Source organism: Tamandua tetradactyla, chromosome 24 (genome assembly GCF_023851605.1).
Source record: "Tamandua tetradactyla isolate mTamTet1 chromosome 24, mTamTet1.pri, whole genome shotgun sequence".
NCBI lineage: Eukaryota > Metazoa > Chordata > Mammalia > Pilosa > Myrmecophagidae > Tamandua > Tamandua tetradactyla.
Window position 1 is genome coordinate 47617973 of NC_135350.1, and position 16913 is coordinate 47634885.

At 35.3% G+C, this 16913-nt stretch overlaps 1 protein-coding gene across 3 annotated transcripts in view; it reads right to left on the bottom strand.

Annotated features, from left to right (window-relative positions):
- The window catches only part of CFAP299 (cilia and flagella associated protein 299), an 857410-nt gene that overhangs the window by 469405 nt on the left and 371092 nt on the right, over positions 1 to 16913 (bottom strand). The gene's annotated exons all lie outside the window — the stretch shown is intronic.

A 16913-nucleotide genomic window follows, 5' to 3' on the forward strand; every position in this document is an offset into this window, starting at 1 on the left:
TTCCAAGGGCCTAAAATTGATATTGGCTTTTCCAGTTTGTAATTCTGCACCACTTACAAGGGAGCAATTAGTTTTTTCTTTCTTATTTTTCATTTTTGCCACTTATTTTAAGCAATAGTTTAATAAACAACCTCATTCATATATCCTTGCCATTCTATTTCTTTGTATAGTTCCAAGAGTGGGAATTGCTAGATAAAAAGCCATGTACATTTTACTTTTTATAGAGATATATGACTTAAAAAAATATGTATCAAGGTATGCTTCCATTAGGAATATATCTCAGCATCTTTGTTAGCATTGTTAATTTATTATAAATCCAATATTTAGAATTTTAAAACTAAGTATATTATATATAAAATAAATATAAGCATATGTCTATGTATATATGAATATCTAATTATACCCCTATAAGGATGTTCTACTTTTTGCTAATTTTCTCATTAGAATTGTATGAATTTGTTCAGTGAAAATGTTTTCATCCTTGATCTAGCTAGCTTACTGGGGCCATTAGTGCTTCACATGAATCTGAGAAGTCCTGTGAACGCTATATATAGTATTTTTATAGTTCCTTTAGCGTACATACCCAATAAGCCCACCTGAAATAATTATTTGTTTTGTAAGTTTTGGGGCAATCAGAAGGCCTAGGGTCACAAGGAAGAACCATTTAGACCTGGTTCCAGAACTAGACACCAAAAACACACAGATGAAAGTTTACAATTCAGTTGGGAAGACACGCAGTAAACATTTGCATGGAAATAGGATGTGCAGATTTGTAGTGTATTCCCCAAAAGAAGCTGGCAGGCCTCAGCTTCCATATATAGAGATGGAAATTCTTCCTCCTGACTGCTGAAATCACCAGTACTCGCTTTTAAGGCCTTCAGCTGATTGAATGCGACTTCTCTTAAGGCTGAGGGCAATCTCCTTAGTTGATTGCAGATATAATCAGCCACAGAAGCTATCAACCGACTGATGCTATAAATCCACAAAATATTCTCACAGTAACAATAAAGCCAGTGTTTTCTTGACTAAACAACCAGGCACAATAACCTAGCTAAGTTGACAAATGAACGTAACAATCACATATTCCCCTTTTCTGGAGAGCTAGTAACTAAGCAAAGGTGAACTAGGCTAATTATGAATCCCTTAGAAGTTGAAGGAAAGGGTAAGCAAGCATACCTTTCGATGCTGTGCTTGGAAGGGTGCACTGAGGTACTATCCAGATCTTCATCTCTCTGAGAGCCTCAGGACTAAGGTCTGGCTCCTCTTCCACAGTTTAATCAGGGCGTATCTTATTACTTTGCCCTAGAGGGAAGGTTAATATATTCCGGATACCTGCTGTACCTTAATCTTGGTCAATTCCCCGATTAGATGCAGAACATTTAACAATTACAAAAATTTGACTGAGATTTTTGTTAGATTGTTTTAACTGAGATACTACACGGATCATATCCTCTTGTGCTATAAAATTTTTTTGTACCTCCATTTGCCTCATCCATTCTTTCTCGTCATCTAGCTTTGTTCAGGCAACAGGTGACACAGAAAGGAGATCAGAGAACAAAAGAGAGTAAACAAAGAATCCATTCCCTTACTTACTTCCTCTGGATAGGATGGTTTGGTAATGACTATATTTCTTTATCTATTGCCATAGGACCTGTCTGGTGGGCCTCCTACTAAAGCTATCGTTATTCTTATGTTGCAGTTGTTCCAGTAAAAGTTCAGGCCTAGAAGTTGCAGTAGCTCTCTACTATTGTTATTCCCTGTGCAGTGCACATCCCTTAACACTGCCCTCACCTCTTTAAAAATGCCCTCAACCAAGTTTGAATGACTACATTTTCCTGCCAAAAATATTAACTGCTACAATCCAATAATGAAGAGTAAAGCATATATACAAATTGCATTGGAAACTACACTACTTAGACTACTGAGAAGGTCACAGGTGGCTCTACAGAGCAGATGGTATTTAAATGTAAACAAAAATTGAAAATTAAAACTTAAATAACTTTTCTTCCCAAAAATTAAAAAAGGGACGCAGAAACTCCAGGAAGAAAGAACATATGCAAAGACCCAGGATACAGAGAAACTAGAGACAATCACATGTTTGAGGAGTTGGTGAACATAAGGTATGGATTGGTGGAAACAGTACGGGAAATGATTAGAGATGATACTGAAAGTTGGACACGGTTAAATCACAAGTCACTCTGCAAGCCATGTGTGTAGGAAAAGGTTAACTCAGCAGGCTGGGTTGCTCAAATCTTGCCATTCCCAAGAAAGGCTTGGATTTAGGGTTGGTCCTTGGCCTGTTCCTGTGAAATGGCCTCAGAGACTTTGGAATATTTTGCCTGATAAGAGTGTTTCTCTATGTCTGAGGCCTTGGGTCATGCAGTTCCACTTTGATCAGTTCACACAAACAGTGTGATTTATGATGAACACCTGTTTTGGCTCTGGGTGCTGGAGTCTGAGTAACTGAAGTCAGTCATGCAGGTGCTGCGTGCCTATGTGATCGACCCTTAAGTACACCCATACGCCAAGGCGGAGGTGAGCCTCCTGGTTGAAAACAGTTCACAGTTTACAAACATCATTGCTAAGAGAATTAAGCACATACTTGTAACACCACTGGGAAAGGAAACCTGGAAGCTTGCACCTTGCTTCATGTGCATTTTCCTTTTGTTTATTTTAATCTGTATCTTATCACTGTAATATATACTAACATGAGTATAACAGCTTTTCTGAATCTTTTGAGTCCTTCTAGTCCTTCTAGGAAAGACACCCTTAGGCGTCTCTAAGGGTGGTCTTAGAGACACCTATGCAATTCTAGATACCCGAGATACACCCACGCAAATCTAGATACCCTAGACACACTATGCAATTCCTATCTCCCTAAGTAATTTGTAAACTACTTGTAGATAGAAGCCATGTCTTATTCCATTTGTATACATTTAGTGATTACTGTGGTTAATGTTTATTAACTATATCCCAGTTAATTCTACATGTATTAACATTTTTAACTCTTACCTAGTTAGGTAAGAACTATTATTAATGCCATTTTATATATAAGTAACCTAAGGCAGTGAGACCTTAAGTAAATTTACCATGATTTCATAAGTGGAAATCTGTCCTAGTTTGCTAGCTGCCAGCATGCAATACACCAGAAACAGAATGGCTTTCAAAAGGGGAATTTAATGAGTTGCTAGTTTATAGTTCTAAGGCTGAGAAAATGTCCCAATTAAAACAAACCTATAGAAATGTCCAATCAAAGGCATCCAGGGAAAGATACCTTGGTTAAAGAAGGCCAATGAAGTTCAGGGTTTCTCTCTCAAGTGAGAAGGCACATGGTGAACACAGTCAGGGTTTCTCTCTCATCTGGAAGGGCATGTGGCGAACATGGCATCATCTGCTAGCTTTCTCTCCTGGCTTCCCTTCACAAAGCTCCCCAGGAGGCGTTTTCTTTCATTTCTAAAGGTTGCTGCCTGATGGACTCCACTTCTCGTGGCTATGTCGTTCTGCTCTCTCCGAATCTCCTTCATTCTCCAAAATGTTTCCTCTTTTATAGGACTCCAGAAACTACTCAAGACCCACCCGAATGGGTGGAGACACACCTCCACCTAACTCAGTTTAACAAGCACTCTTGATTACATCACATCTTCAGGGAGATGATCTAATTACAGTTTCAAACATACAATGCTGAATAGGGATTAGAAGAAACGGTTGCCTTTACAAAATGGGATTAGGATTAAAACATGGCTTTTCTAGGGTATGTACATCCTTTCAAATCAGCACAAAAGTTATATATTTTATGCCTGATTTTCTGTTTTCTTCTGTTGTTCCCTGTGTTATGTAAGATAGGTGTGTTCTACACTGTCACTATCTTACATGAGAGAGTCTGGCAACATAACTACTTTTTCACAGCTGACTGAACCAAAGTAGTAACATCTCAGGGGGAAGCCGGGAGTTGGAGAGATGGGAAAGTTATGTGGCCAAAGAGTGGCTTTTCTGAAGCAAGAACTTTACTCAAATGAGTGAAATGTTGTTCTCACTTGGGAGACTTGAACATGAGGCATGCAAATAAACTCTGTAATTGGTAGTAGAGGAAGAAGCTGAAAACCCAGTGCGGTTAGAAGCTGATAGTGAGTCAGGAGAAGTCATGCAAGGGCAAAGCCAGGGAGAAGCATGGGACACGACAGTGTGAAGCAAATTTGCTGGTAGCAGTTTGAGCTAAAGAATCCTAGATGAATAAGGGCAGAGTCAAAATAATGAGCTTTAGTTGAGGGAGCAATGTACGGCTATTCAGGGGGCTACATGACTTCATGGTCACTAGAACTCAGACACCAAATCATCCTTAAACTACAATATAGTAACTCAAGAATAACAGGCTTTTCCTATTTTTCTCTGCCTTATGTGCCCTCAAAATTACCCCTAAAACTTAAGGTCGTTTGAGTTTTCCTTGCAGCCTGAAAGACTCTACCTGTCTGTGTACCATTGTTAAAGAAAATTAAACTTGTGGCAAAATTTTACTTATGATTTTCATTGATTATTGGCAAAAATTTCATTATAAGAGATAACTATGGTGAGATATGAGATTAACATTCTCCTCACCTTTAACTCTTTCTCATATTGCCTGAGTCCAGATTTTCTAGCTAAAACTCACCCTATTTCATAGCTGCAAACAATAAAATGGCTTTTTCCAATGATCTAAAAGTCTTGCAGAGGTTGATGAATGAATCTGAGAAAATGTAGATTACTTCTAAGCTAACCTTGCTAAAAGTTTCAAGAGGCATACCCACCTTATGGTGGGTCAGTAGTGACAGCTTTCTGTTCCAGAATAGACACATTGCAGTCATGTATTAGAACATTCTTAAAGTTTTACTTTGTAAAGAAGATTGACTTCCAGTAACCCAGTATACTTTGTTATAGGTAGACGGAAATATTAAGAAAAGTAAACACATTGAAATTTACTTTGCACTTGTAAAACTTTGCTTCCATATCAATGTTTACCTAGCCAGTGAACAATGTTTGACCAGTAGATAGCCAACGATTTCTACATTCTACACACTGATTGTTTTCAGTTCACTAAACTCAGATCAGGGTTTTCAAAGTCAAGTTAGTAAACTAATTTGCTCATATTAGGAAATATTAGTAGCCCCAGTTCTTGGTATTAGCTGAACTTTATTAGTTTCACAGAGAGCAGGAAGAGGAAACAATGAAATTATAGGAATTTCAAATTAAGTATATTATTCAAACACAAATGAAGTTTTAATAATCTAACCCTGAGGAAATCCATGATGTAATGTGGCATTTCAAAAAATGAGTTGATAGATATTTAAATATGTCAGTGAAGAAATGGGAATGTGAGGTTATAATTAAGTACACTGATTTATAATGTTCTGATGTAGATATAACCAAAGGTGGCTCTCGAATCTTGACATTAAAATAGGGTTTTACTCCTCTGAGTAGATACCATTTCAGTATTTCAACACCAAACAACATTTTAACAGCAAGTGCAAGTAATGTTTTCATTTCAAAATGTTTAATAAATGGGACTACCTAATTGAAATTTAAGAACTGTCAGAACATTCACGAAAATTCACATTGCCAGCAATTGTCAGTATTTAATCTTCCAAGTTTAAAACAAAACAAAAAAACAATGAAAAGCTGCATTTCCTTCTAATTTCTCTATCAACCAATCTACATTAACTTTGCCTCCAAAGCTTTCACTAGTCCAGTCTAGCTTCTAAGATCACATGCAACATGTTTTTCCTTCAGAGTACCTGGTTCTGGTTTTCCCTATTTCCTACATCAAATCAGAGCCACCTTTTCTAATTACAGTATCTGTGATATCTCTTAGATCAAGGTCTCTTTTCAATTGAAGGGCCTTAATTCTGAGTTGGCACTACATCACTGATGAGTACTGTCTGCCATCTCTATTAAACATAGAGCTACTGGGATCGGGATGTCATTAGTCATACAAATGCACCTTGTAGGACATTTTCTGGCTGGAATATATTTTCTTTTGCTTTGCATCACTCCTTGAAAGCCAAAAATATTTCAAGCCAAAGTTCATTTTAATCAAAATTCCCATTGAGGTAGAGAGAATAAAATTATTTCAGTGTAAATTGACTTCACCATTCTGCTGGAGTGAATTTAACTAGAAAGTAGGTGGCTTTTTAATTTTTATTTAAAAATTTTTATTTATTTTATTTTTTATACAGTGAGGTAAAATGGAATACAAAGAAATACAAGTACACTTAACAGATAAGATAAGGATCCACAAACTAGTTTCAAATTACAAAAAAACAACTCCATACTCATTGGGAAACAACAGTAATTCATAAAATAAAGTGGGGAAAATTAATTTAAAAATGCACTTGCTTGCTTTTTCCATGGCAAAGGTATACGGAAAAGCATTGCCAACAGTCATCAGAGTTATAAACTGAAGATAAATGTTTGTCTTCCCCATCATTTTTGTCTCTGCAAATAGTGTTTTAGTCAAACCTTATCTTTGCAGGTATGGAGGAGCCTGTGAACTTCAGTCAGTTGTGGAACATGTCATCTCAAAATATAAAATGAAAAGTTAGAAGGCAATATGTCTCCAAATTTAATAAGCCCACTCTTAGATTACCTAATTCAACTTTCTACAGAAGCAACTGGTGATTCAGTGCAGGTGATGTGTGGACTGCATTGTGTGAAACTCTGCTATCTAGCATGTGGGCATATCAATAAAAATTAAAAACTAACTGAAACTTTGGTGGAGAAGGCTGATGAGAGGGAAAAATCAAGCGTTTCTATTTGTCCTGGTTGGTCTTATGTATGTGACCTAGTTTTGGAGAGATTATGAAAGAAATAATGTAATTTTTACTTATAATGAGTTGAGTTGAATGCATTGAGTTATTTGAATTTATCTGTATCCCCACAGATGCTACAGTGATTTCATTGTTAAATGATTCAGGCAGCAACAACAACAGAAATGTGTGAAATAGTTATAATGCCATAAAATAAACTATATTTGGTGCCTTATAATTTTGGCTTAGTTAACACCCCAACTAACCATGCCCGGGGCATAACTGCAACTAGCAAGGCATGCATCACCTTATCATTTGGATGGTATGAACTGCCCTTTGCTTCTCCAAACAGTCCCTGTTGTCTCTTCTCCTAAAGGCCTTTGCCGCTTCTTCTCAAAACACTCCTCTTGCCCTTTCTGTCCTTTCAAGCCATATAATTTAGCAAGGCACATATCTCGCTATGGCTTGGATGAAAAGAAGCTGCCCTCAGTTTCTCTACCTCCTCTTAATGCTTCTGTTTCTCATGCCATCGAGTTTGAAACTGCCTATCTCCAGTATCTGCAGGAGAGTTGGCCTCTACCCCATGGGGTCATAATAAAGGCAAGAGCCCAGGATTCATATGTAGTGTTCTTCCTTCCCACCCCCACAGCCCCCCTCCACACCATGGGCACTTGTAGGAGCCTAGCATAGGTAAGTCCTGGGCTCCTCCACTGCCCTCCTTCACCCTCCTTCCCATGGAATTTGATCTTACAAAGCTGTCCTTTTATGCATTTTCAACTGGCTGGCTATTTGTTTTCATCTCATCACCCAAAGAACTTACACATACCACCAAAACAATAATGTATCAATTTATTTTGAAAATGGGATGTTCCCCACAAAATCAAAGATGTAATACTGATAAATTCAAGTGTCAAACTCGGTATATTTTAACCACCTGAAAAGAATCTCCTTAAAATGAATTCTATACTTCTTGTTCTAACAATATACTAGACAACATTTAATCCTGTATAGGTAATTCATGTCATCTCTGTGAACATCCACCAGAAAATCTTAAGGTTAACCAGCACAAATTAATGTCATTTACTAGCTTTGAGAAATTTGCTTAGTATATCTTAATTTACTTATTTATGAAATAAATACACTTCTGTAGGGTTGTGGGCATCAAACGTGATAATGCATGTAAAAGTGCCTAATAATGTACCTAACACATCACAGTTAGTTTTCTTTATTCTCCTTAACTGTTAGTCTTGCCTTTCTCACTACTGTACTCAATTCTTTCAGTTTGATGCTTCTTATCTTCCAAAAAAAGGGTAAGCCAGATGGTCAAACTTTGTTAAGAACCACACATTAAATAGGAGACTTTGAGTAAGAGCCCAAGGGCACAGTATGAGGATTTGGGGTATAAAGAGGCATTTTGCACTTGTTTCCTAAGGTTGAGGGTATTAAAGTTCAGACTCATGATGAAGACAGAGAGGAGTGCTTCGTGCTCCTCAGCCCCAGCCATGCTGTCCCAAATGGCTTGGCTTGGTGAATGTTGAAGGTAAGGAGCATTAAGCAGGAAATGACCTTCATGCTTCAATCAGAGGACTTAAAATGTGACTCAAATGAAAAAAAAAATTCTCATCAACACTTATTCCCATTGGCCATGGAGGAAGATGTGAAAACAGCAGACACCAAAAAGGCCAATCGAGTCATTGACCATGGAAAAGAACACTCCCTCCGTCTGTTTTCTTGGGCAAAAACAAAAAGTTGTTTCTTCAAATGTTGATGTTTCTCCAGCAAGGAGGCTTGGCTATCTGTGAGTCCAACTGATGGCCCAGCACAGGAATTTCTGCTACAACATCCTGGCCAAGCCAATGGTGGCAAGTCTCTGAACACATAACTTATATAGAGTTCAGGAGTTCTCAAGACCAGGCCATTCCTTTTTAAAATAAAGTTCTGATTTTTTACAGAAAAAAAAAGTTCAGACTCTATTTAAGCGATAGTATTATTGGAACACTTTAAATTAAATAACAGGAGTATTTCATAGAAGGATGATATGGGGACACAGATAATGATCATTCAATTTAATGAATTTTTTATTTGTATACATTTAGAGATTTTGCAAAACATGATATTAAATAATAGTCATTCTTTTTTTATTTTTTTATTTATTTTTTTATTAACGGAAAGAAAGAAAAAAAAAAAGAAATTAACACAACATTTAGAAATCATACCGTTCTACATATGCACTCAGTAATTCTTAACATCATCACATAGTCATTCATTTTTAATTCTATATATGGATGAGAATGTTTCTATAACTAAGGGTATTAATCGATCAGTTTTGAAATAGATACTATAGGTTCCTTTTTTCTCATCAGACTCTAACTATATTGCATATAATCCTTTCCAAAGAAATTAAATCAGCATTGTGCTTTTGAGATAGATTATTTAGTACAAGTTGTATTAATCTATCCTTCCCCATATATTTGAGGCCCCATCTTTAAGTTTATGGTGTTACTTTCCCCCTAAGAGAAAGAAGAAATGAATAGACAAGAAATAAGAAATGGGATATAGATATAAAATAATTATTTACATCCTGATAAAAAGTAAAACAATGTTTTGCTAATAATTGTTGGTGTCTGTTTTCACACATTCTTAGTTGTGTCACTACTCTAAAAATATGATTTCTCCTTGAAGTATAAAAGAAAACCTTTAGAGAACGGCCATCACCATTGATTTGTGAAGTTCACACATAACATTTTTATTCATTCATCTAGTTCAGGTTTAGGGCATTCATCAAAACTTTTGACCTTATACGCAAGTACATAAGGCCAAATACATTTTGTATTTAAAGAATTATCTGCCTGGGATAGTGTACAGTGTGGGCATTAATGCCACAGTTCAAGTATTCTCATGACTAAGTCCAGACAGAGTGTACTGAACAGAAGCATCTCTGGGTAATGTATTTGGTCTTCCGGCTCCCCTTTCATCCTTCAGTTAATGGGGACTTATAAGTCCAAGTCCTCAAAACTTTTAAGAGAACTCAGAGTGTTTGCTCAACAGAGTTCAAATATCAGGTTAAAAGTATATTGCAACTTTGATTTGAACCCTGCTTCCTACTAATGTCAGAACCCAGGTGTGGCCTGGATTTGATAAAACATTAACTTTGTTCTCTATGTAAATAAAATGGTAGCTGCACAGGTGCACCTGCTGTATGGTCTTACAGTCAACTGCAAGGTTATCGGAGTGTAACATAGAAAAAATAAACAGAACACATGTACTGAGGGGCACATTTAGATTGTCGTTGTAGATTACATATATAGTTAAATCTTTCTGTCAAATAAGTTTAATACATCTATTGAATATAAAGTGTAGCTCACTGGAATCTAATTTGCCCAACATTCTCATATAGTTCCCCGATTTACATGACTTAAAAAAATTCTCTTGACAATTACATCACTGGAAGACATTTGAAAGTACTATAGAGACAGAAGAAAAGTGTTGCTAACTGAATGTAGAATAGGCTGTGCTTCTTTTTAATTTCTTTTGTGAAGTGACAGAATAATGGAGAGTGCTGGGAACATTTATTACTGATAGGTGTAATTTCACCCCTGCTTGAAAGGCCATAACTTTAAAAGGAGATGAAAGCGTCCAGCTGATAAATGAGGGAAGAAAAGTCTGACAGGAATAACATGACTGTCTCAAGGGAATTGTCGTGTGGTCCTGTGGTTTACCAGTTGGCAGTGGAGTTACAAAGATTTACAGTGTGCTCCGAAGGGGCTTGGAACACGTTTGTTTGCATTTACTTCTGGAGAGCTGATAGAACAACTTAGTGAAACTACAAACAGTGTGACCAGCTCATCCCCCAACTGATAATGGCATAATGGTTATAGGCCACCTGAAACAATTTAAGTATGACTGAGGGAACCCCTCTGCCAGCAAGTTTCTGGCTAACAACAAGATTTGAGAGAGTGATCTGGGTATAGAAGATTTGTATTATTATAATTGAACATGAAACACAAGTTTTCATGTAAAAAAAGGGTTTATATCACTTTTTAGTGTTTATAATATCAAAAATACATAAGATGTTTTAGCTTTGGGTCCATCCTAACATGACCTTAAAAAATAAAAGTTCTTTAACTTACAGAAATTAATTACACCAACATACATTTTGTATTATTATTTTCAAGGTATTGGGCTAAGAAACAGTTAAAGAAAATTTTAAAATGCTGTGGACAAAAGATAGAGATGTGAATTACTATCATTTAAGGAAGAATGTGATGAAATGTCATGGAAAAGGTACAGATAGAATGGGAGAGGAAAAACAGAAAGTGGCTATTTCCCTATAGGGATTAAAATTGCATTCACGTTTTGTTAGAACTTATTGTCTTTTTCTTAAATTTGAATCTTTCCACCACTTCAGTGAAAAGCTAAGTCCAGGTTGGGGGCTGGAGGTGAGAATGATAAATTTTCCTATGAAATCAGTGTAATGTCTTCTCTGCATAGAGTAACACTCATTTCACTCTGCATCTCACTGGTGCTATTTATTTTCATTAGACTTTCTGAGCTTCTATTAAATTAAAGAAGTTGTTAATGTGATCAGAGAGAAGGGATACAAAGGGGAACTAGAATTTCTTCAATTAATAAACTACTTAGAACTACTTTATAAAGTATGAAAATTAAGTGAGTACGGAGCGGGCCACAGTGACTCAGCAGGCAGAGATCCTTCAGAGACCTGGGTTCAATTCCCGGTGCCTGCCCATGCAAAATAAATAAATAAATAAAATGAAGTGAGTGTGTAAAGTGTCAGAAAACCCACAGACACTAATAAGTATGATTTTACCTTTTAAAAATTCTTAAGAAACCTCCATGGGCAAGATGGTACACAAATAATTATTTGGAGAAAGGTAGAACTACTAAAATGTATTTGGTTTTCTCAAACATAATCTAAAAATTTTGGCTCCTCATTTCACTTTGTCATTTTTTTTTTTTTTTTTTTTTTTTTTTAAAGACAGAGAGAAGGAAGGAAGGATAGAAGAAAGGGAAACATCTTTAAACATTTTCTTGTTTTATTGTATTTTGTTTTTCCGTTTTTTGTTACATGGGCTGGGGCCGGGAATCGAACCGAGGTCCTCCGGCATAGCAGGCAAGCACTTTGCCCGCTGAGCCACCGCGGCCCGCCCACTTTGTCATTTTTAAGGGCATCTATGAATTAAGCAAAATTATAATTTTACCAGATAAAATCCTTTAGTAGGCCCAGGGATATGAGCACAAAACCTCCAGATTGTAACATACAAAAATGTAAATATATAGACTATCACTGAGAAGTTATTAAAAAATACTATAGCACATTTTTATCAAATATAAGAAATCCCACAATTGTCATATATACAAGAAATAGGAAAAGTTGTAAGCATTAAATATGACACATACACAAACCACATTTATATATCTGATGATTGCTTTAGTCCTCTACAAAAAGAAACAAGGAATGAAAAAATATTAGAATTTAGTACTAAGTTGCTTAAAATTCATATGATAATAAAGAACTAATCTGTTAAAATAACCCCACATTAAGAAAAAGTTGCAACATAATCCTTTCACTTTAATGACTAAACCCTATAAACCAAATCTTGAGACATTTGTAAAAAGATATCTCCCCAAATAGCTTTCTTCTCCTACTAACTTTGAAAATATTTGTATGACAGCATGCCATAATATTAAAAGTTCTTAACCTAGATAAACACACAAAAATTTCAGTGTATTAAATAACTGTGAATATTATTTAGATTTACTATAACATTTTTCCTAGCGTAAATAATTATACACAAGGCACGGGTCCTCTTTATTTACAAAGTCACATTATTTAACATAATGTTAGATTATTTTTTAAATGTCTGAAGTGCTCAAATAGCAAATATATATAAACTAAATTCCTTGGAAACTTTTTCAAGAAATTCATCCATGTATTTCTTCATATTCACTGCTCCTGATTTCACAGTCGCACACGCTATGTGAACATCAAATACCCAGTTAAATCTAAATGTAGGCAATCCCAAACCATTTGTAGGATTGGGTTTTATCATGAAACATTTTCATTCATTCCTTCCCTTTTTTCCTTTCTCTCCTTTCCCCTCCTCTTCTCTCTCTTTCTCGCCACACATACAAACCCATGCACACGCATACAAGCTTTACCCAGTTTTATGCAAGGATTCTGTCCCATTTCTGACATACAACATGATTATTCTATCCCGATTTCATGATCACTCATCAAACCTGATTTCATCCCATCTGCTTTCTATCATTGTCAAGGAGGACAAGTTCTTAAAATAACTGTCATGGTCAGGTTCATGTGCCAACTTGACCAGGTGGTGGTACCCATTTGTCTGGTTGGGCAAGTGTTGGCCTGTCTGTTGCTATGAAGACATTTCATAGAATTAAATGATGATCACAACGGCTGCATCCACAGCTGATTCCATTTGTAAACAGCCAAGAGGAGTGTCTTCTGCAATGAGTGATGTTTAATCTAATCGGTGGAAGGCTTTTAAGGAGGATTCAGATGAGACACTCTCTCTTCCTGCTTCAGCTGGCAAGCCTGTCCTATGGAGTTCGCCCAGACCCTTCGTCGGAGTCATCAGCTTAACAGCCTGTCCTATGGATGTTGGACTCTGTTACCACAGTTACATGAGGACACTTTTATAAATTTTATATCTACCGGATATTTCCTGCTGATTTTATTTCCCTAGAGAACCCTAGCTAATACATAAACTTTCTTTAAAATTTAAGAATAAAAATATAGGGGGTATATATATACCATATATATATACCATATCTATATATGGATCTTTAAAAAGTAAAAATCAAAGTTCTTTCATTATATCAAAAATTAGTTTTTTTAAAAAATTTGAAAGCTCTTCATTTATTCCAAGAAAATCATGGAAAATATCAACATCTGTACCTCACAATAAAAGCACTACTTGCAACTGACATTCATCAAGCCAGTGAGTAATTCGGAAAACAGTAGCAATAGACTTTGGAGTGCAGTTTAAGTAGGATAGAGCCAAAATGTTTTTCTAACTTGTAAAGGAAAATTTTCCATGAGCACTATTTTCTGCCAGTTGTCTCTCAAGTTATGCGCAGCATCAGCCTCAGATTGATTTGGCTCCAATAAATTAAGAGAGGAAATCCAAGTGAGGCATGTTCTATATGTTAACAAATCTTGTTGCTGAAAGTGTAATTTGAATCCCATCCTCTGTTATTATTGAAATCAGTTATGCCATTCAGGAATGGTACAGAGACTATTGATAAATAAAATGATCAAATAAATGTACAAGCTGTTATTTGGGAGGAAAATCTATTTTAATTTCACTATTTTTCTTTCATGACCTCACTTTCCAATATGGGTGGAAACAGGAAGCATACAGCCCCCAAAATATAGTGATATAGAAAAAGTGACAGGCTTATAAGTGTAGTAATCTATTTACTAATTATTTAGATATCTCAAAAAATATGTGATTGCTATAAAATTTAAGATAGTAAATTTTAATGTGAATTTTCCATATATTATTATATAGTGGACTTTGAAATAATAATAAGTTTAGCAATGCTTTGTAAATGTCTCCACTATATTACACTCTAATCTAAGACAAAAATAAGCTAAAAAAAAGCTTCATATAACCTTCATATCATTATATCAATTCCTACTCCCACGGCGATGGATTTATGACCATAATAATATCTCTATTTCTACAACATTAGAGAATAAAATTAAGTGTTTCACATCTACAGCAACACATTTCCTAGCTCTCTTTCACAACTTAAAATTTTTAAACAAGTCCTAAAATCTACCCCTCTTATCCTGGCTGAAACCTTGTCCCTGCAATGCTCTGGCTTCACCCTGCAGACAGAAGTTGAGCATAGCCACCAACTACTTTTGGTTTTCTGGAAAATTACACAATGTTTCCTGGTTCTAAAGTCAGAAAATACTGAAATTCTTACATCTCAGGGTTTTCTCTCTATATTTTTTATCTTACCATCCATTCTCACATATTATTTCTCAGAGTTTTACAGCTCTAATCCCAAGCATCACTATCAACCTTCTTTTCTCCCTATTCCTTCCTCTCTGTCTGTCTCTTGCTTAGCTTTTAACAAATTCTGAACACATATATACACACCTGAAGCAGGGACTACACTGGAAAGTAAGATAGACATGATCTCTGTCCTTACAGGCTCTTTGCTTTTTATCTATATTAAGAAGACAGACTTTGAAAATAAAATTACAAGCCTGCTGTCATTTAGGGTACCACAAAGTCATAAACAAAAAGATTTAACCTCCTATGTTCTATATCCTTCCTGAGAAAGTGACATTTAAGCTGCTTCTGTAAGATACCAAAATTTCACAACATAAAGTTGGTAATTAAAGGCATTCATAATCTTGACTGTATGGTCCCTGTTGTCTTTCAATTTAAGTTAGGGAGATCCTACCCCGAAAAGACCAGCCTGCCTGACACCCTTTCTCCCTTCCTCTTTTCCTCCCTTTCACTCCATCCTCCCTTAAACAAATATTTACTGAATGCATACTATGTACTATGTATTTTTAACAATGATTATCAAAAGTATTTAACAATTATCACAATTAAAATGCACCAATACCCTTCTAGAAATTTATCTCAAAAAAAACTTTACATAAGAGAAGTACACAGAAAATTATTGTTAGTTCGGTTACAGTAAAATAAGGGAAAAAATTAAAGGCTTATTTGAGGTATGGATTAAAAATCTGTTCATCCATACAGTGAAATATTAAGCATCCTTTAAGAAGAAAGGTTGATCCATATGAGCTAATATCAAAAGCTAATTCTGGAATATTATTACACGAAGACAGCAAGCTGCAGAAGAATATATATAGTATAATCCCATTACTTAAAAATGGAAACAGTTTTGTAAATCTTTATTTGTTAATTCTACCTACATGCGTATTTATACTTATATCTCTGTTTATAATGATATTTGTGTTGTTCCAGCTGTTGGTTGTGTTTTTGCACAGTGAATATTTCTGGAAAGATTCACAAAATACATATACTCACCAGAGAAGAACTGTGAGATTGGAGAGTGGGGCTTTCACTTTTAAAATTTATACCCGCAAGTAAGATTTATTGTTTATATATTCATTCATTAATTCATTAACTAGGACAGTTGTAAGTTTATTTGATTCTTAACAAGTCAAGGGTCCCCTCTTAGGATTACAAAAGAAAGGCTATTTAGTACTCATTTCGGTACCAAAATGAAAGACTGGCAAAAGCTGTCTTTCCCAAAAAAAAACCCTGGAGACAGAGGTGCTGCCTAGAAGACACAGAAAACAATGTAGCATGACTTACTTTTGCAGAGGTATGTAATATGTTACAATTTTTGAAAAGTGACATTAAAAATGATAGGTACCAACAAGCAAATCTGATTAGAGAATTTACAGGTATTCCTGGAGTTTTCTGGTCTTTGAAATTATTTCCAAATAAAGATACAGAAAAAGAAAGCTGGCATAACAATTTTTATTAATGGGTGACTGTTTTCTTTCTTGTAGAAACAAATAAATATCCTCCTTTCGTTTTATTTGTAGGCTATGTTTAAAACCATAATGAAATACTGCAGGCAAAGAGCTCATTCTTGAAAAGACATTCCTGATAGATGCTTCTATTTCTTGTATGTAAAAGCTGATACAGTAAAGTCAGTAGGAGTAGCCCATAGAGTCATTTCCTCTTGGCTATATAATATACTTTGTCAATTTTCCAGTCTGTATTTAGAGTAAGATGTATTAGTGTAAATTCTTTCATGTTTAAGAAAAAATGATAATTATAAAAACACTTTGGGGAAATCACTTTGGTATTTTCCTTCTCCTCTCATTTGGCCACTTTTCACCTTTGGAAAATAAAGTCACAAACATGCTTATTAAGCATTTGCTTGAAAAGTAAATGTTGTTCAAAAGAAAAAAAAACTGTATCTGTACAGAATTATCTCTTGCATGAAAATCATCTAAGTCCCACTTCCTAAAATATGAATAAACTATTTCAACATGACAAAGAAAGATTACAAATAGGCATTTCTTTTAATTGAGATATGAATTTTACATAATTCAGGCATGAAAAATGTAGCTTTTAAAAT